This window comes from Falco punctatus, assembly GCF_963210335.1.
Source record: "Falco punctatus genome assembly, chromosome: 8".
NCBI lineage: Eukaryota > Metazoa > Chordata > Aves > Falconiformes > Falconidae > Falco > Falco punctatus.
In genome coordinates this window covers 10,747,323-10,769,032 of record NC_137588.1, presented here as the reverse complement: position 1 = coordinate 10,769,032, position 21,710 = coordinate 10,747,323, and the positions used below count along the sequence as shown (strand labels likewise).

The window sequence follows — 21,710 nt, the reverse complement described above, 5'->3', positions numbered from 1 at the left end:
TCACAACTGTCCCTTACTCTCACCCAGTACCAGAGTCACGTACAAAGACAAACCTGTGCTACACGGATCTTTGCTTAGGCATACAAAGCAGTAAAACCACCTGTAGCCTGGATCCCTTCTGCCTGTGCCATTATGTAACTGTGAAAACGTAAATTCTCATTTCAGAAGCTGACACAAATGCCCTTGCCAGGACTTCAAATAGTGTTAAAGGACTTTTATCCTTGCCTACCCAATTACAGACCTGCCCTGCCCATGTGTTTATATGTTTCACACAAGGCTTAAAACAGCACCAATAGCAATGCTGATGCTGAGGGGGAGAATAGGCTTGTAATATAAGGGAGGTGGACATGAAAGATATAAATGGCTACTAAGAGCTTAAAACCAGTAAGAATTCCCTGTTTGTCACTTTTGAGCTTTGGTAGTTTTCTATGTAACAACTAGGGGGAAAAGCATCAGCAGTTTTACTAGCTGAGGTGAATCCTGCTCTGTACCCATCTGTTTACTCTCAGAGCTGGCTAGAAATAACAGACAACAAAAATTATCCTGATGAATATGCTAAAAGTTAGCCATTAAGAGCTACAGAAGAAGAAAGTCTCTCCCAGTTTTATTATGGAGTGTTTGTGGAATCTCTGGGACTACAGATAGGCAGATTTGGTATGGTCAGGTAAGCTCATGCTCTTTTCACAAGAAAAATGACAGGCCTGGAAATGAGATTACACGTGTTGGCAACAAACTGAAGTGGGACAGGAAACTTTGTGTCAAAAAATCCATGGGAGGAGAGAAGACAATGAGATGAGACAGCTTTCTGATCTTCCAAGTGCTGAAATGCAGTAGAAAGTATCAAATTAGGTTCATAAAATTTTAGGATTTCCCATGCTGCAGATATATACAGAGAAGCATCATCAAAAGTGGCCTGGTGGTGGAAATAAAAGAATAAAGGGTGTGTTGTTGTTGTTGGTTTTTTTTGTTTTTTTTTTTTTTTTTTTAGGAAAAAAAAAAAAAAAAAAAAGGCAAAATGAAGCTTTTCTGGAAAGTTATGGGTTTCTCTCCTGAGATCTCCAGCCTTTAAGACATGGTCATAATTTCCTGTTTTCTTACTTTACTGCCAGTGTTACTTTCTGCTGCTGTCATTTGTCTCCCAGTTCCTGAGGGCAGTTTTTGAGCACAGTCTCCATTTGTAGAGCCAAGAGTGTAAGAGCTGCAAGCACAGACTGTTTCAGACACTGTTATTTGATTCCCTTTGCTTTCCTGGACTTCAGAGACCCACCTTCCTGCTGAGGATTCATTTCAAAGGTGGCAGCTGCTGTTCAGGGAACGACCAACTCTGAATTGCACGAGCCTTGACTGAAACCTCTTTCCACTAGGTGCCTGTACCTCATTTCCAGAAAAAAAGGTATTCATCACTCAGGACAAAATTTAAGCAGGTATGTGAGTCATTAAATGCAAAGTCCCTTTGGGATAATTACCAGAGATGAACTGAAGTGTGCCGAATCACTAACTGAAGTATATATGTAAGTCTTTGCACAATGCAATGCATAATTTTGCAAGACAATTCAAATTAAAAGCATAAGTATAAAGACTTTCACCTGCCCCAAGAACTTCAGCAATACCAGCAGAGGCACTATAAACACTTTTTTTCAGTGTGACTTTTTGCTGCTTTCTATAATAAATATTATTACCTCCCTAAATAGAGGGAATGTTGATCTTATCCCATCCAGAAATTAAGCGCAGCCTGCCTTTCTTCGATAATATCTTCCACCCACCAAAGCCAGCACACATGGTAGATTCATCAAACAGGTATGTGAAGGAAGAAAATTTCAAGTCCAGCTCACATCTCATGGGCATTAATCTCCAGCCTTGGAGACGGCCCTCTTTTCATCCTAATAACCTGAGGCTAGCTTAATAACAGGAATCACTACAGAAAGCCTCAAATGACCATCTTTTCCCCCACTTACCCCATGGAAAAAGTGTAATTTTACCTGGGGCTAAATATGCTTTCAAGGAAAACGAGGTGCCCTTTGTTGTCAGGAGCAACCAGAATCATCTAAGTAGCTGTTACTCCAGAGATAGCTGTGGGAGGGAAAAACTGACACTGCTCTGAAATACACTGACTCAGCTGCAGGGGTGTGATTTGTTATGTAGGTCTGCTTGGGAGCTGGGACTGGAGGTCATCCTCACAGCCAAGGGAAAGCGAAGGTTGCTATTTCAGCCCAGAGCTGCCAGACTGAGCTGGGGACTTGCACCGTATGCTATGCACACCTCTACCCCTTTAGCTGCCAAGGACTTCTAAAAATGTCCGCAGCTCTGCCAAACCCGGTAAGCCTGGCAAGGGAGGCCCGTTCCTGCAACCTGGGCTGTGGTACAACTGCAAATATTTAGGAGTTCAATTACCATTTTTATGGGGTAAGTTAATGCCTCTCTTTTTGGTAAAGTGAAAAAGGTAGACATTGAAAGGTTATGTTATAGTAACACATTTCTTCCCATCCTCTGTTACCTTGACTAAGCTCATGCTTGTGTGCTCTCCCCCCCCCCCCGCTCCCCCCTACAGTTTACATAATTCTTAAGCAAGGTGCTATTCACGTGTAACAAGCCATATCTTGGGGTAAAAATGCTTTCATCTCAAGGTGGCTGTTTTTAGACAAAGCCTTAGGATATAAAGCTGATATAGCCAGCTGGATTTTCCTACAGCCACTTTGGACCTGTCCATCTGACCAGGACCAGACAACTCAAACTTTGCTGGACCTGCACTCCTTTCCAGCACCTCTCCCTTCTTCCTGGGCTGAACTTTGCCCCCGACTTCTCTCCCTCCACCCCCGGAGCAGCACAGGGGAATGGGGGTTATGGTCAATTCATCACACATTGTTTCTGCCACTCCTTCCTCCTCACACTCTTCCCCTGCTCCAGCATGCAGTGAACTTCTCCAATGTGAGTCCTTCCCACGGGCTGCAGTTCATGAACTGCTCCAGTGCCATCCCTTCCACAGGGCGCAGTCCCTCAGGAACAGTCTGCTCCAGCCTGGGTCCCACACGGGGTCACAAGTCCTGCCAGCAAGCTTGTTTCAGCATGGGCTCTTCTCTCCACGGGTCCACAGGTCCTGCCAGCAAACCTGCTCCAGCGTGGGCTTCCCTTGGGTCACAGCCTCCTTCAGGCATCCCCCTGCTCCTGTGTGGGCTCCTCCCCAGGCTGCAGGTGGGGATCTGCTCCACCGTGGACCTCCCTGGGCTGCAGGGGCACAGCCAGCCTCACCGTGGGCTTCACCAGGGGCTGCCGGAGAATCTCTGCTCTGGCACCTGGGGCACCTCCTGCCCCTCCTTCTGCACTGACCTGGGGGCTGCAGAGTTATTGCTCTCACATAGTCTCACTCCTCTCTTCTGCTGGCGCAGGTGTTTGGTTTTTTTTCTTTTCCCCTTCTTAATATGCTATCACAGCGGTGCTACCACCATTGCTGATGGGCTTGTCCTTGTCCAGCAGCGAGGTCTGTCTTGGAGCTGGCTGGCATTGGCTCCACTGGACGTGGGAGAAACTTCTGGCATCTTCTCACAACCCTGTAACCACCCTCTGCCAGCAAAACCTTGCCAAGCAAGCCCACTGGAACTGCAGACAGGCTAGTCTTACATCTTTCCCCGTGGGGCACCCAGGAGTACAAATCCTGCCTGCTCATACATGGGAGTGTGATCAAACACTGGCTAACTTGGCTGAAGCACAAAATGGAGATGAGCTGGCTTCATGCCAACCACTGGAGGACACACACTACCTGTGGCAGTATAAACACGCCAGTTACCCATCAAAAGAACAAGTCTAGAAAAGTAAGTCTACACCAGATCTTTGCTCTGCATCATGTGGCTGTTGGAATGTATTTGTTTCAGTTGTAGGACTCTTAAAGCCTGATTTACTGCATTGCTGAGCTATGGCCCAAGACACAAAATAAAAAGACGCTAAAGCATAACAGGTCGAAACAAAGTCAGAAAGCAAAAGGGAAGGGAAAGAGGCTCTGATGCTAAAGTTTAGATGACAATCACAGGAAAAATGCAGGCTACTGCACAATGACAGGTGATTCATAAAGGGATAAAGTAGAAACAAATGAGAGGACAAGACTTTCTTGACTGGACTGAGCAGACGTTTTGATGGGCCCAGACCATTTCAACCCTAAACTAAAATCTCAGGAGAGTCTTCTCACCCCTTCAAAGCACAGATAAATGGGTCACCACTGAACTGACTAGTTCATGATTCTGAAGTTGTGTGGTCCTTAAAATGAAGCTAGCTATCCTGGGTGGGTGTTGAAGTTCCACGGGCATCACCAGAAGGGGAGCTTGTTCCACTGTCATCATCAAACACATCCTTTGCCTGAACTGCAGAAAGTACTAGTTGTCTCCCTGGTTCCCTCAAACTACGCAGATATCTAGATTAGGTGGTGCTGAACATAAAGAGTCTGTGAATCACTTCATGTTCTTCTGATAAAGATGTTACATAAATATATTAAGTAGCATAAGCAATGAGATGCAAAACAGGTATTTCTAACTTCCCATACTGCATGTGCCTCCAAGTTCTGGTCCTGCCTACACTCACATCTGTGCAGCTGCTACATGGGCTGCTGAGGACAGAAGAAAACCCACTTCCATTCCTATGCATGCATGACATTCCCGAGGGAGGGAGCTGTGGAGTTGTATCTAATCTCTATTTTGCAATTAACTCAAGACTATTGCCACAGTGCTCCCTTAGGACAGCTGGGTGCAAGGTGCTCTCCTATGCCAGCTTTAGTGCCTTCAGTGGGCAAACTGGCTTATGTTGGCTGTGTCACCACTTCACTTGGGCCAGGTGTCACAGCCTCCTGGGCTGCGTGGACACAGGCAGTACCTTCTCCCTATTCCCAAAGTACTTAAAAGAACAGGGATGTTCTCCTATAAACCCTGAAGAAAATCACAGCTCAGTTTACTGCAGCCCAAAGAGGCAAGAGAAACTGTACCTTGCAGCTGCACTTACAGTAAACATCACCAGTAAGGACACAGTAACCTGGATACAACTCTGCAGCTCCTCCCATACCCTCACTAGGCCAACACGGATGCAATGTACAAATATATGTTGCAGCAGAGATGCACCAAGAGAGTTTCTGACCCTCCAATTACCGGACCAAGAGCTGTAATAGGAAAAACTTTAATAAGTCAGGGACTCGTGGGTAAAGGGTCACCCCCAACACTTTGATAAAGTACTTAGCATCTGATGCCTCCCTGCTAGCTCTGCAGTATCTGCTTCTCACAAGGGCTTCTGAAGGTGAGCACACAAACCAGTCAGGTGTTTTCAAGAGACTGTCCTTTGGGTGCATTGCCCCAAGTAGGAAGAGAAAAAAGCAAGGCAAAAATCTACGGACTGTCCCCGTGCAAGAAAAAGACTGACTGTTCAGACACAGATTTCAGTTCCTCTGCAAGGATGCCCTTCCCCAGATGTATCACAGGGCCTGGCAGGCAGAATTTAAGGCTTGCTGTGTGCACTAACGCTAACACAGCTCACCTTTGTCCAGGAAGCATAGAAGTTACTTAGCACTGCTTTGGCTGCAACTGCTGCTACGTGTTGTCAACACCTTTTACAGAAAAAGAAGCCTTTAAATAAGAGCTAACTGCCTAAATAACAAACTTATTACTGCAAAACTCTCACTGCTGAGCAATAAACACTCATTGCAAAGTAACTACAGCTAAGAGGTTGGCAGGAACACAGTCCTTACCACGAAGACTGAATTACTGTTTCAAAAGCGAATCCTAGTAATCTGTGCTACACATGCCAGCAGGAAGAACACACCTATCCTCTGAGTTGGGGAGTACTCAGAGACTTCAGGTTTCAGCTCCCAGTGGATCACATGCTCCTAGAAAGTGTTTGATGCTTTTCAAAGTGGCAGCCAAAGAGAAAGGTAGCGCATTAACGATTTGAAAGAGCTTTTTGAATGCTATTCTTCTCTCTTAGATTAATTGCAACAGCTAGACTAGCTCCAGCTTCCTCTTCTGAAGAGGCAGGCAGGCTAAATGTGTCCTATAAAGGAGCTCCCAGCGCAACTTAAACAGTGGAGCTGTGACCAGTGCCGCCTTAATACTCTGTAGTTACAAACTGCCCAAGAGGGAGATAATTTGGCTTTCTTGAAATGAAGCCTGCAGAGAAGCCTGCGCTGAGAAGGCCGGCAGCATACTAAACAACGGGCTACCTCTCCCCCACCCCAGCCACTGACCTCTTGCCAACACAATTACAATTGGGAGAGTATATTGTGTAGTGCGTTCACTCTCTCCAAGAAAGTGTATTTAAAATGGATTACTTCTGCTCCTTAGGCAGGCGATCAATAGAGATGTGGACTGCAATAAGTACAGAGATGTCTGTGGGCTGCAGCACTTATCCTCTGTGTCTCTTCAGAAATTAATTAAAAATCAATGAAGTGTGCAGCCTATTAATAAGGAACCTCCAGATTAACAGATACAAGCACAGTCTCCCCTCCGGTTCAGAACAAACGCAGCCACAGCACAAACACATTAGAAATTCTCCAGCACTTCAAACAATACTATAAGAACTGTGACCTTTCATAGCTATGCCCTGCATCTGACTGAACTGCAATATTCTCAACTTTATGCACCCTTAATAAATTGTATGCTATTTGTTTCAAGCCAGTTAAACAGGAGGACTTGGGGTAAGCATTTAGATGCTTCAGAGTTACTGCGCTGGCTTTCTAGAAAATCATCTTATGACAATGCAAAATCACCAGCATGAAGATTGGATCCAGCAAGCATCGGAAAGAGGGTAAATGCACTTTGTGGAGGTCACTCTCGAGGTTCAGCAATAACTGACAAACTCAGTTATCTGACAACTTCTCCAACAACCTGAAAGTTCCACCTTGCAACCTGATGAATGCTAACTTACTGTGAAAGACTGCCTGGGTTTAGAAACAGCTGGGCAGGGGCTACAGAAAGCCATTTTTGTTGCTGGTTTCTGTCAGTCAGGACCCCCATCCCTACTACTCTGCCACAGCCCAGTAGTGTTAGCACACAATGCACAAAATCTAGAGCAGCTTATAATACACCTAGAGCTGCCAGCTCAGGTCAAGGCCCCTGCTGAGCAAAGAACAGCACAGAGTTTTCCCCTACCTCCAGGAGATTCTAATAAAAAAACCCCAACATTCTACGTTAATAAACATAGTAATATAATAAATAAATACAACATTTAAGAAACAAAGCTGGTTTTTGGAAGGAGAAAGATTAAATGACTTGCCCAAGATCACTGATGGCGGGTCAGAGGCAGGGACTGCTGCTAGGTCTCAGGAATCCCCAGTCCAATACACCACCTACCTTCCCTTAGTTACAAACCCACCTTTTCCAGACAGCTTTCTTGGAAAATGAGTACTGACTCAATAGCAGATAATAATTTTCCACTGGAAGTGCACATGTCACGCACTGGATGCAAGGTTTTCCAGTGTTTCCTTATGTTGCATGTTATGATAATAAAATGTGACAAAACAGGCCTTTCCTGTACTCTGTGTACTCAGCTGGTTCAGATGAGACAATGTTTTTGGACAGCTGAACTTATTCTCTCCTTCTCTTGGGCAGTGCCGATGAGCATATGGGGAACACTGGTGGCTGCTATCTTGTGTGCTTAGATGAAAATCCTACCAGAAGAGCACACAGCAGCTCCCTGCTTTGCAAAAGGCAAATATGTACATAATTTGACTGATTGCCCTGAAATACTTGAGAGGCAAAGTTTTTGACCTCAAGACACATATTTCATTGAGCACTTTTGGTCCAATTAAAAGCTTTTAGCATTATCCTGTGTTCTCATTCAATTAAACGTGGATGATATATTTTTTTCCCCTCAACAGACAGCATGATCGGGGCTGAATTTCTGAAGTAGGTGCCTTTACTTGAAAAATGCCCCTGAAGCACACACAGCTTCAGGGCTCTGTATGACCACTTTTAAAATCATCATTTCAGTCTAAATAGGAGTACAACAGAACAATGGAAGCACTGCCTCTCCTAGAAACCACCGCTTTCACAAGCTATTCCACTGTAAGGGCCACCGGGCTCTGCAGGAGAAAACTGGAACAAGGGCATATTTACCCACTCCTGCTACTGTTTTCTTCTCTCATGAGAAGAGCAAGCAATCGGTCTGTGATGGCTTCTGCTTAGGACGGCAATATTGTTCTACGAAAGAAAATATTCTGAATTTATTCTAAATGCTTTTGATACTCTGATTCAAAAGAGTTCTTGAATAAATTAAAGCTTTGAACTTCCAAACTCTGTTGCCACTAGGTTTCTGAGCACTTCTTAAAAACCCACATCACAGGTAACCATAGTTACCTATTTCATTCTTATTTTTTTTCTTTTCTAATTGAGGAGCTCATGACAGCTGACAGAACAGGAGAGGCCAGCCACATAAACAGAGTGTGCTAGCTGATAATGGCTGGAGAAACCTGCTAAATAATCCATTAACCTTATTCAATAAATCCAGATGAATGCTAGAGCGGGGTGGGTGGAAAACAGAAATGTGGTTTCAAGAGACACATATTTCCCCCCAGATAAAGCGTCACATTATTATTAATGGTTCAGAGCATTGCTGCGTTGACAGTGAGAGCCCACAGAGTGTGAGTCAAACTGCCACCATGCCCCGCTAGTTACGTGCATCCAGACTGAATAGCCTTTAGTGTGTGTGTGGGGGGGTTAATCATTAAATACAGCCTGTCACTTCTTCCTTTTCACTTCATGATGCTAAGGAGGATGTTTATAACACAGATAATTTATCCAAGAATATATGAAAGGTCCATATGCTCCTTGAGCATATGGAAAAAATAGCAAAGTAAGGGACAGCTGAGCAATGCCCACTGCACTGGGGTGCACGAACTGTCCCCTCCCCTGCTCCACTGTACCTCAGCTCAGCCCTATCAAGACAGGAACACCGACACCACGGAGATGTGCTGATAATGCATCCAAGGTGAGTTTAGACAATCCCTCACATTACTTTGTTGCAGGTTACTCACACAAAATAAAGTATAATTCTACCCTTTAAGTATACGAACTCATATAATTATGGTGCACTGACTGCAGTAATACTTTACGCTATACACCAGTTTGCTCGTCATGCAAAATGACTACAGTTTTACCAAGGGACCACAGTCCTACATAGAGGAGAAACCACTTCTAAAGTTGTAAATACCTAAAAAAGAAGCCTTCATTATGTCCTCAAAACAAAGGTGATTCTTCTTTTTGTCTAGATCCCAGAAATATCTGAGTGTGGTTTGCCTCAAATTTTGAAAAGCCGTTCAGGTGAATCCCAGCACCGGAGGTTTCAGTTCCCAAATCTGTGAAACTTCTCAGTGAGTGAGAACTGGCTGTTTTAATTGATCTCTGTACACTTCCCAGCTACAGCAAATACCTCAGTTACAGCTACATTTTTGTCAAGCTGTCTCTGGAGCCATGGATGCCATGATTTATTTGGAAAGAAAGAAAAAGACTCATGACTTTGACATCTCAAGATTGGAGCATGTGGGTGGGTGAATACATTGGAAATTTTGAGAGCTGCTGAGCTGAAACAGGTAACCTGAGTAGAACAAAGAGGAATTAGGGCAGGTGTATTTCCACTGATAGTAACATTTCAAGTGTCTTAAGACTCAATTCCTGATTCACTGAACTTAAAGGGAGTTTTTCCATTAATTACAACTAAGACAGGTTCAAGCCTTGGGCTAGCGCTGCTACCACTGCACAGCACCCAGCTGGAACATGCAATGCAGGTTGAAATGTTTTTTAAATATTGGCAAGAGTAATACACCAGGGAAGCAGAGGAAACCAAACACCCTTGGGCTCCCTCTAAAATCCCAAGTCTTTGAGTAGACTCACATTTGATCTTTCTCCCCAGCTATGAAACTATGCCTTTTTGCCTCTCACTCTAAACTACAGCCAAGAATTTTTCTATAATTTACAATAATAACCTGCCAGCCCTGGCTAGGGAATATGCATTGGGCACTGCCCGGAGTAGCTGAAGGCCTTTTAACAGGAACCAACTTCTTCTGCTAACCTGTGACCAAGACCACCTGCGGACTGGCCACTAACATCCTGCCTAAGAAGCTGCCCCCGTTCCTCCTGAGGTTCTGCAGCAGCATTTCCATGCTCAGACTATTGCTCTAGCACTGCCTGTTTGCTATATAGCCACAACTGGTTTTGCCAAATTGCCATAAAGAGACATGAACATTCTTCTTCTTAGTATGGAAATCAGAAGATTCATAAAAGAAAGGATACGCTAACAGTAAAATCACTGCAGTGAGCAGAAAATTACCCTGTTGATTTTGGCTTATTTGGATCAGATCCAAACACGTGACAGATCTCTGAGCACAGTTTCCATATGTCTCTTGGCTGGAATTTTTCAGCCATACCTCCATCTCTTGACTGCTTCATTCACAGTTACCTCCCTCTCTCCTTTAAACTGTCTAGATAGTTCAAAGGCTCAGCTGTAGACACTCACCATTTCCCCAAGGACCCAATCATGATAGGGTTTTTTTCTCCTCTTTAATTAAAACTAACTGGCATCAGGCTTAAAATGTTTCTGTATCTTGACTGAAACACATTGATTAAAACACAGACACAGCACAACATTGCCCCCAAACAGAAATACCTTTTAAAAGGTCTTTACAGTAGGGTTCATTAGAAGCGTGGCAAGGAGAATCAAGCTGTCACTGAGGAAGGCATAAAAAAATCAGGTCAATAAATGCTGCACAGTTGCCAGGTGGTATAGACTGTAATGGAAATAACTTCTTTTCTAGAGGCACCAAGACGGATGAAGATGCTTGGGATGACATACAGACATCTATCAACTGGCTTCATGCCCTTGAGATTATTACTGGAACATAACACACCCATATATAACTCTGGCTCTGCCTCTCCAAAAAACTTGCACAACTTCTCCAAATCCCACCACTGCAAAAATTACTTTTAGCTTATCAGCACACACAGCACAGGTCATATGTGTACCTCCAATCCCAGATTCTAGAGATAGTAGAATTAATTTGTAAGTTTCTAGTGAAACACATAACAAATGAATGGTACTAACAACTTCTCAGAATCTACACTGCATTTGCTAAGAGTCATGCCAGTGGGTTGGGACAGGATGCAAAGGCTGCAATTCTTTTATATCACAAAAGCTCAGAAATGACTATTCTGTTTTCATTTAAATTGATATTTACTTGTTTGGGGTATTTTGGATGGTTTTGCCCCCACTTCATGTACTACTAGTGTGACTCCCGAAGAAATCAGGCTGGTGAAATCATGACACACGCATATCTGTCTTTTTATCTGTCCCTCTCTAATAATTTTTGATGCTTTTGACTGTTTTCAGCCTGATTTGGCTTGTTTTTGAGACACTTGTCTCAAAAGTTTTGCATTCTTATGAGTGTCCTGAAAGCAGACAGGCAAGGAGAGGAGAAAGACTGTAATAGTTTTCCTGCTACTGTGATTGCAGTCTTTCTTGGGCACTAGAGACTCCATGTAAGAGAAAGACATTATTGAGGATACTTTAACTAGCACTAGGAACATATTAAATTCCAGATAACCTAATCACGAGACATAAATCATAGGCAACCAGCTCTCAGCAGCTCTACTGCTCATAAAACTGCTTTTCTAAAGAGCTCCAGGGGGCCTCATTGATCACAAATTCCATGAAGTTCCACTGGAGGAAAAAAAGGCAGCCCCATTTACATACACTTATCGAGACTAAAACTAGGGCCCGGTGCGCCTACTCTGGGGAGCTGCAGACCAGCACACAACTACCCCACAGGATGCTGAACCTCCTTTCCCATGCGCTGCTAAATGACACTACAGGGCAGCTACAGAGTCAATGGTGATGGGGTCAGAGAGAGTCCTTCAGGAAAAACATGGAAACTTTGGTGACATAGCCTCACCCAACTTAGCCCACAAGGGGCTGAAGACTACCTGGCCACAAACATACGATAGCTGTGGTCCCCTGTGGAGTGGTACACCCACCATAGGTGTTCAGGAATGGGAAGCACACAACCAAGCAGTTGCCCCTCACTAAGTCTGAGGCTGGAAGTATAGGGTGGGACGTGGAGCTTAGGAATGCCTAAGCTGGCTACGTGTTGTAAAGGCCAAGGCTGGACACAGTGCTGCGGTTTTAGCCTTACACTGCATGTAGGTATGGAGGTAGCCCAGGTCATCTCAACCTGGAAATACCATGGCAGCAAGCCAGGACACTACATCTGGACCAAGCTGGTAAGTCCTGTATGGCATCCTATTGCACTGCACAGTCCCGCTTGCAGGTCACAGGTTCCCACTGACCTGTGCATTTCTGCATCGTCTTCCAGTCTGCAGGGGGGCTATGACCTGTAGACTTACCTTGCAGCAATGATGACATCCCCAGACCACAGAAAGGCTTCATGAAGCTTAACACAGATGAATTTACTCTTCTCCAACGACCTTGAAGCCTCTTCCAAAACCAGCTGAAAGCTCCCTCTGAAACTTAGAGGGCTTTAGATCAGCTAATTCTGGGGGAATCAGGTAGCCTTCCAGCACTGCGCCCTCTCTAAAAGTCCTGCTGTGTCATGCCGATGCTGCAGGTGCACTGGTATCCTGCTCTAACAAAGAGGCAATCCTACTACAAATAAATCCAGGAAAAGACATGGGTTCATTTTACTTTGCTGCTCTTACCACTGGGATACTGGGCAATCTGGGTGGCAAAAGAAATGGAAACACGAGCAGGCAAGACTCTCTGAGACAGTCTGAAGGCAGGTTTTCTATAGCAGTCTCCTGCATGGACACTCAGTTGTTTAATAATGTGGTTTAGCCTACAGTGCCTTTTTTTTTTTCTTTAGCAGGAGTGCTAATCACGGTCTCATCTATCTAGATGCCTATTTTTATGAAACTCATAGAAAGATAATATCTTTGAGACCTTTTCTCCCCTGTCAAATCTGAATAAATTCAACCAACATTTTGAAAAGTTATTGCAAGGGAAACTGAAGACAGAGATTGCAATGAAGCTAATTTCCATAGAAAACCAGGCTGTCCAAAAAGTTTTAGGAACACTCAAGCCCTTCCTTACACATTCCATTCTTTTAAAGGAAAATAGCTTCCTTTTGTTCTTTAAAAGAGATTTAAAATAACCATCCAGCCCTGTCCTGAGGGGGAAAAAGCCTAAACTACATAAATACACTTTGTGCCTTATTTTATGGATGGCAAACCTCATGTAGCTCTGATAACTACCATCTGCTTCATCTGAACGTGAGCTATTGTTCAGGAGAAAGACCGTACTGGAGCATCTTTGTATCACAAACTGGATCACCACCTCCATGAAACATCTAGGTCAGCAAGCTTGGGCAGCAAGCCCATTATTTTTGCCAGGAACGCCTTTCCCATCTTTTCTGTAAGTGCAGCAATACTGTAATACCCCAGAAGCCATACTGTCATCAAAGTCCCTCAGTACCCCAGAAGGTTCACCAATACACATAATCATATGGATAAATTTCATGTTTTGCCATGCAGGGGAATTACAGCCAACACAGCAGACATAATACTGCCAACCTCAAACACTGAAATATAGAAGCCAAAGCCTCTAAACAAACTAAAATAATTACTTACTAAATTCTGAAATAAAATACTTAGGGGGTGCTGTTATTATTTGCCCTTTGGCCCCTGAGACATTAGGGTATACTTCAACCCTGTGTGCAGACTGATCCGTTCCTTGATTTTGGTTTAAATCTGAAAGATTTTAAAGAAAGAACAGTCTGAGTGGAACTAGAATCTTCAGAATATCCTGAGGAATGTGGTTTAAAACACATCCATTGGCAAGAGAGTGGATGTGCAAGAAGACTTAGGTAGAAAAGATGTTTCCCAAACATCTGACTCTCACATTTCTTCCTGAAACATTTAAAAGTTTTGTTCATCTTTTAAATGTATTATAACTTACAATGCAATATTCCTACTAACAATTTATAATTTGTGCCTCCAAGCCCCACAGTACCAGGCAGCCTTTATCCTCCTATGAAAATACAATCCCAGACCAACACTAACCTGTTTACTTTTTCAAAACCCAAACAGCAGAGTCCTGGTATGTGTTGAACAAACAACGGGTAAATCACAATAAGCAGCTGACCTAGCAATCACCAATTTTTTTTTGAAACATCAGGTACTGTTTATTTTAAGTAGGAAGTTGGTTTTGCACCTTTCTTACAAGAGAATTTACAGTGGCAAAGGAGAATGAATAACATTATTCCAGGAGTTGTGTGAAACAACATGGAACCAAGTGGGAGTGAAAAACTGCGTTCATTCAGTACGCGAGTGAGAACAGACTCAGTCTGCTGAGTGGGTCAGATGGCTGCAGCAGGAGAGGCCACCCCCTGGAGCCCAGCCAGGAAGCTCAGATGTCTCCTGTGGGGTCAAAAAGCAGCCATGGAGAAAGGGAACGGCCTGAATGCCAACTGGATGCCCGTATGAGACTAAAGGATGCCACAAGATGACATGCAGAAAGGACAAAGAAAGTTAGAACAAGGCTTTAGCTTGACTTGAGAATGATGGCTTCTGTATTGAATCCAAGGCAGAGGAAAGTCAGGAACTGTCTCCAGGGAAGGAGGACATTTCCATACATCCCTAAATTAACAAAAATCCATTAAGGAAAAACTTGAACACATTATCTCTCTGCTAGGTTCATGGAGACAGCATATCAGATTCAAATTTTGGCTGATTGTTTAAGTCCATAATTACTGGTGGTCAACCTTTGCATGTCCCTGCGGTTCCAAGGCACCATGACACAACAAGAGACTGTTCTTGGGAGGGGGGGGACAAGGATACTTCTCGGAAATAAAAGAGACAAAACAGTTGCATACAAACAGCCTGAGCTGCCAAAATTCATGAGATTTCTCCAAGACAAATGCAGACTTCACAGTGAGCTGCTGCTGCCTGTTCTGATGACGTGACGGGGGAAATCACAGCCTCTCCCCTCAGCCTCACCGGCTCTCCCACGCCGGGCACCTAGACTCCGGGTCCTGCCATACCGCTGTATCTCCTACGGCAGGAAGCCCTCAGCGCGCTTACCCCGCAAGGTGCACCAGTCCCTGTGGAAATGGCAAGAGCTAAAGAACTGGCAAAAGAAGGGCAGGGGAAGAGTTTGCCATTTGGGGCAGAAGTGAGTAGAAGGATGTGGTTCAGTAAAGCCAGCAGAAGAGATCCTAACTTTTATTCCTAGGTGAAAAGAAAAAGATGAAAATGGGGGACAGAACGATGAATTTACAAGGTCAGAGCTCTCAGTTTTCAAAAGACCTCAGGTAAGGTCACCTTTAGTGTTTGCCATTTTGAAGGAAATTATCATATTTTCTCTTGTAATTAGCTGGGCGTTACAATCAAAGCTACTACTTACACAGTTGCAGTGTGCTTACTTTTCTAGTTTGCAATTTTTTATATGTCTAATGCAATTTTAATACTTTTTTCTTTTATGACAGGACTTGGTTTAGACCAAAATAATCACTGTATTAACATTTTTTTTCTTAGCCACTCAAAGCAGCTCATTTCATTACTGCAGAAACAGCAAGCCTCCCCAGTCTGTCATTAATTCCTACTGTTTTAATTATGAGAAAGAAAAAAAATTCTCTATGGAAGACTTTGTGCATAATGACACTGTAAATACAAATCTTAATGCAAAGCTATAAAGTATAAACCAGACAAGTCAGTTGCTAAAGTAAGATTCTGGTAAAGCTCAGATTTTATTTGGTAGGAACTTAATTTCTCACTCTGCCGAGCCATTCCTATGCTGCTCTAAACCCACTGAAATGAACTGCATCACATCTGCCTGCAGAAGAATGAAGCCCTTAAAACTGTCCTAACAATGAGTTTAAGCCACATCCCCATATCTTAATTTGACAAAGTTCAGGGAAATGTCAGCTCCAAATGGTGTAGAAAAGACCTATTTCTATAATGAGCACGAATCAGGATTCTAATTCCAAACAACTCTTCAATGTGGGGAAAGTTTTGATGAAGATCTGAACTTGGACACATTTCTAGCTTGGGCTACTTTCACAACAGAAACTGAATCAATAAACCCACTGCTTGCACTCTACATCTATATTAATACCAATCTAAGATGGACAGGATTTTCAAAGGTATGAACAGACTTAATTAAGAACTTTTTGAGCCAAAAGCTTTTGGATCTCGCACTGAAGCATGAGACAAGTGCCACAACATAGAAACTGCATATCCACATTTCCAAAATGGAATATTTAAAGTCCAGCACGTGCATACCTGGCACCTTAGAGACAACAAGTTTGCCTGCAAACTAGAAAATTCAGGAAGCTTAAGGTTAAGTGGATCAATGCACTATACATATATAACCAAACCTGATAAGCTGGAACTTTTTTTTTAAAAAAAATAACTTTGAGTATCAGTGACATAAACACTGTGATATTTCACATTTCAGTGGTAAGAATTAGCTAAAAGAAGGTAATGTGAGGAAAACATGTAAATGTAAAATACAATGTTACACTGAAGTCTAAAAATTTCTCCAGGTCAAGATTTCGATAAATACTGTTCTTTTTATGAATCTTGGAAGAGGTAACACAAGTGACCATAATTAACATGCAAACCCACAAGATAAAGATGCAAACTGAAAGGATTTGTGTGTCCATTCCAAATTCAGCCCAGAAATTTTCTGGCTGAGAGTCACAGCTGACTCAAATTCATTTACTTTCAACCACTAAGTCCTCCAATACTGGGAAATAAATGTGATTAGACAAATAGATCAGAAACTCTAGGGAACTTGTTAGGGGTCAATGTTTCCTGCTTACTCATTACTATTTTAAAATAATACCAATACAAGCAAAGGAACAGCAAGAACACCTGGCATTCATGCTGATAATAAATTCAAGCAAAATCAAATCGTAAATTAAAGCAAAACCAGGACCACAGAAATAGATTCTTCTATTAAAAGAAATAAATTTTCTTGTACTAATATTAATTCCTTTTTACAACTAAACAACTGCTTGCACCAGAACATTTTATTTATTCTTATCATCATTATTCAGTTCAACCACTGATTGAACTAGCAGGCATATTATTAGGTGTAGTAGAATCTTCTTCAGATGTCAGAAAGGGAAAAGCTTCTTGCATGTATTTTTGCTGATTACCTGTTTCTAGCAGTAATATCTGAAGCAACAGTGACCATTCCCAGTAACTCACTGAATAATTATTTTCATATATATATATACACACAAAAAAAACCCCAAATATGAAATGTTTACTGTGATACAGAGAATTTATTGAGAACCTGACCTGACATCAATGAAAAGACTTTTCAACTCCCATGGCCTTTGGATTAAAATGGGTCAAGTGAAAAAGCTAGAGAGCTTCTGAGAAATAGCATAATGTACCTTCACAATGACCTTCAAATACTGCATAATTATCAGGTCCAGCTTTGATATATCAGTATTTGGAAATAAAAAAATCCTCAAATTCTTCATTGCTGGACACCTGCTGTCAAGTCCACAGCAGATTTTACCTTGGGGCTTTACCCCTTACAAAAATCATCATCAAGCTTGACGTTATCAGCAGTGACCAAAACCATCAGTGGGAATTGCTACGTAAGGAAATGAGCATCTTCACTGCTTTTGGCATGCTTGCTGGCTAACCAAATTGCATTTGGACTGTCTGTACTCTGCCTCTACGCCTCTGGCAAACATTTCAGGAACACGGGCATCAAGAAACTTAAATCCCTGCTGGGCAGGTACAAGAGCTCCAGATGTCAATCATATCTGCCAGTTTCCGCAGTGGTACCACAGGTCCTTCCTTTGGCTTCAAAAGATGGAGGCAAATTAGATGTCAAGCCACCTCTGCTTCTACATAAAGCCCAACTGGAGATCACTAATAGACCAACGATGATGTGTAAAGAAACACCACTCAGCCCAAGTTTCACTTCAGGCCTCAGGCAACTCTGAGCAGTAACGTGGTGTCTGGCAGTGACTGAAGGGCTACGATCTACACGGGGGCTGGCTGGTGCTGGGCAGGATAAGAGCTTAGCCTGGTAGGACTACAGCTGGATCTTCTAGTAAGGACTAGAGAAAGCATGTAATGAAATGGATGTTTTCTAACAAAAACCAATTTCTACAGAAACGTGAGCTCTGCTAGAGTTAACCACCCCCCAGCTGAAGCTCTGTCTGCTCCAGATCCCAACTCCATGTAGTTATTCTAAAGTCAAGAGGCTGGTCAGACCCGAAACTCAAACAGAAGATACATGACTGCCTTTCCAGCATGGTTACAACACCAACTGAAATAATGGAATAAAATCAATCTCCTACTGGACAGAAAACCAAATTCTGCAGCCCAGACTGACTTCTGGACATTAGTCTTCATGAAAAGTAGATGATAGAGTTAGTACAGAGACTTACTAAAGAACAAGCAAGAGTTTGTACAATGAGACCACCACACTTGGTGAGAAGTAATTTCTTTTTTAAAAAATTTGTTCTGGTCTTGAGCTGTCTCTGCCTGCCTGCCTGCCTGTATTTCAAACAGCTGCTCACCTCCTTCCATGGGCATCCTGTTTCACAAAATCTAGTGAGGCTGCTCACAAATAAGCAGTGACTGGGAAAAAAATTAAAAGAGACTCCTTCAGAAACTCTGAATCCTGAGGTATCAATAGAAAAGCACTTTTTTAAAAAAACAAAACATAGCTGAAAACAGCCCACAGATTTTCAGCCACAGAAAAAAATTGCAGAAGAGAACCTTCCATGGCTTTATTTATAACTGTATTTACTAAGATACAACAAGTTAGAAAAAACCCATAGACTTTCTTTTCATCTTTCTCCGGTAAAGTAGGTTGTTCTTTCTTACTTTGTATTTAGCATCTCAGGGTTCATGACCGATTTTCAGCAACATGAAAAATACTGGCTTCCCTTGTGGCTGTCTGCTGGACCATACAAGAAACTCTTTCTCTTTTGTAACACACAGCTATTGTGAAAATACAGCAGACTAGGGACTATCAGATACTTAAAATGTTAACACTGCCATTTTAGCCAAGGATGCCCATTCACGTGGAGTGGGACTATGCGTAAAATAAGCAAACTGCCCACATGCTGGTAGGATATGGGTGTTATGCTGCTCCAGGGACACCCTGCACACAGCTCTGAACAAACAAAGCACCAGGTGCCTGCTTGATGATAGACACAACCGCAGCAAGCACCTCCTGACAAGTATTTTCCTGCCTGTTTCCATTTCACATGGGGATTTTTGCATGTGGGGGGTGTGTGTCTGGTTTTGAGCTGCCATTCACAAATGAACATGGAAACTGAGAATTTTAAGGCTGAATAGGCTAGCAGGAAAGGTAATGGACTATGACTTACTCATCTCAAACAACTTCCTCTTCTCCCCTTGCCCCATTTCTGATTGGGACCATGGCAACTGCCACTATTTAGTGGGGAAGGGTCCTCAGAAGCCCTGTTAGCTTTCTTAGGATGAGTGGCAGAAGTAATCGCTTTAGCTATTCAGCAAACAAAAAGAGCTGCCAGTTCTCACAGGGCTTGTGAGACCCACCCGAGCTGCTCTGTCCCCTCCCTTCCTTTGCTGAAATTATTTGCTGGCTGGCTGGCAGAAGAATGCCATCAATGTTTGCTAGCTGCTTATAACACATTTTTCCAAAGGGAAAAAAGTGTGACCCCTTCACCTCTTCCCTGCCACTGCCACCCCCACACCCCAACCAGCCATTCAGCCGCTCAGCTGCCTGCTCTCTTCTCTCCCACCCCTGTCTGCCTCTCTTTGACTCTTTTTTAAAATCCCCTTTAGTGTGTTTCCTTAATGCACTGTCACACATTTTAATTCCAGTCCTTAGTCTGTCAACAATGAACTCTGCCAGCTAAACAGAGCTGAAACTGCTTGTAGTTGGCAGCAAAGATCTATTGAAGTGGGGGGTAACATTTTTTCAATAGCAGGCTTTCATGTAAAATACTAAACTGTAGTGCAGTCTTTCTACTACAGACTGCGATTAAACTGTAATTCCCTGATAGACTTATAACCATGATTTCCTAGCAGCTGGCCTGGGAAATTATTTCAGTACTTCACCCAACAGAGCTGTTATTTAGATGGCACGCAGAAAAAAATGCACATTCAGATTTGCAGGTCCCATGTTCAGAGGGAGGGATGTGCCACAGCTCCAGCCGGGTGCAGGTTTCTACAGTAGATGGCAGCACCCAGGAGTTCTGCAGCTTTCCAGGTAGCCAAGCTATGCCAGCGGCCTCCCCCTTTTGTCATTTTACTTAATTTCCACACATTACCAACAACAGGAATCTCCTCCTCCTCCCCTGCCCTGACCCTGGTTGTAATAACCTCAGCTTTCCTTCCAAAATACTTTCTTTACGTCCCTGCTTTCAGAGCAGGTGATGTTCTGTGTGTTCCGCTAAAATGACTTCCTAGCAGACCCAGAACAGAGAACCTGGCCCTTCACTAACTCTCTTATTTGACAGATTTATTCATCCCATAAAAAAGAAAAAAAAATATGACATTCTTCAGGGCACCAAACTTATATGGGCTTCGTACTTCACTTGCAGCATTCGTGAAGTGAAAACAGAGGAGCTGTAACAGGTAATGCTAACACATTACAGGCCAAAGGAAATGAGATGTGGAGAAGGAATGAGCTCCAAACAACCATTCTTAGCTTTGCAAACTGACAGCATAGCATATGTTGTCTTTATTATTCTCCTAGACTGGCAGAGAAGCACCCTGCTACTGATTTGCACCAGGAACTGGGCATGCTTCCCTTTGTACCAGCGCCAGGTCTCCTCGCCCACTTCCCTCCCAGCCGTGGCTGCGCGTGCCGAGGCCTCTGCTCCAGCCTGTCTTCAGCAACTTGTCACACTTGTGCGACTCACACAAATGCTTCCAGTTTTCTCTCAGGTCAGAGAAACAGTAACCACCACCTTTCTAAATTGTTCTAGCCAGCTTAGCTGTTTTAGACTGAATCCAGCACAAGCAGTGCAGTGAACACCCCAGAGCGAGCGACCTCCTCAGACAGCACAAGCACAGCCCAAGGGGACTGTGTCCCCCACCTCAGCTGCTGTGGCTGCCAGGTCAACGTGCACAGCAACTGCTCCAGGTACTGCGTGTCCACTACCACCTACAGCAACACCACGGATGCTCCCCTATGCGCTCGGCAAGTGGCAGTAGTACAAGGGATCATCGCATTCCCCCTAAACATGGCTTACACAACTTTAATATGGACGTAGGAGTACTGCAGTCCTCAGAAAAAGAAAGGGATGGAAGAAAAGTCTGCAGAAGACATGAAGATGAGCTCACAGTTTTAATAACAGAGAAATGGCAAGGTATGCTGCTGCACAGCAATTGTCTGTCAGGTGCCTGCGCACAAGGCAAAGGGCTGTAAATCCAAACCTACAGTGAACCGTGACGTAGCTAACAATGGCCACTATATGAGGCAGACCGAATTTTAACCAGAGAATAAAAAGACCCAAAAGTGCAATTTTAAAAATTAATGCTTCCTGAACTTTTTCTAATGCTGCCTTTTCAAGCCTTTTTGCCTTATTTCATGCTGATTTGGCAACAAAGGTGTTAAGAAGGTCTGCAGTGGCCCCGATACGTGTCTTCATTTTCCTCCAGATTTCTGTGGCGGTGTAATGCACTTGAGCAAGTATGGTGAGACAAATATGAACGGGAAGGGTTAGTATACCCGCAGTTCTACCTTGCAATCACATTTCAGTGTGTAGA

General features: G+C 43.4%; 1 protein-coding gene and 1 long non-coding RNA gene across 7 annotated transcripts in view; one reads left to right on the top strand and one right to left on the bottom strand.

The window, feature by feature from the left end:
- Positions 1-21,710, bottom strand: part of ERBB4 (erb-b2 receptor tyrosine kinase 4) — a 640,461-nt gene that overhangs the window by 43,679 nt on the left and 575,072 nt on the right. The gene's annotated exons all lie outside the window — the stretch shown is intronic.
- LOC308068750 lies at positions 1,008-18,665 on the top strand. Its single transcript, XR_013930117.1, has 2 exons — positions 1,008-3,038; positions 3,092-18,665. It is a non-coding gene; the product is annotated as an uncharacterized lncRNA (long non-coding RNA).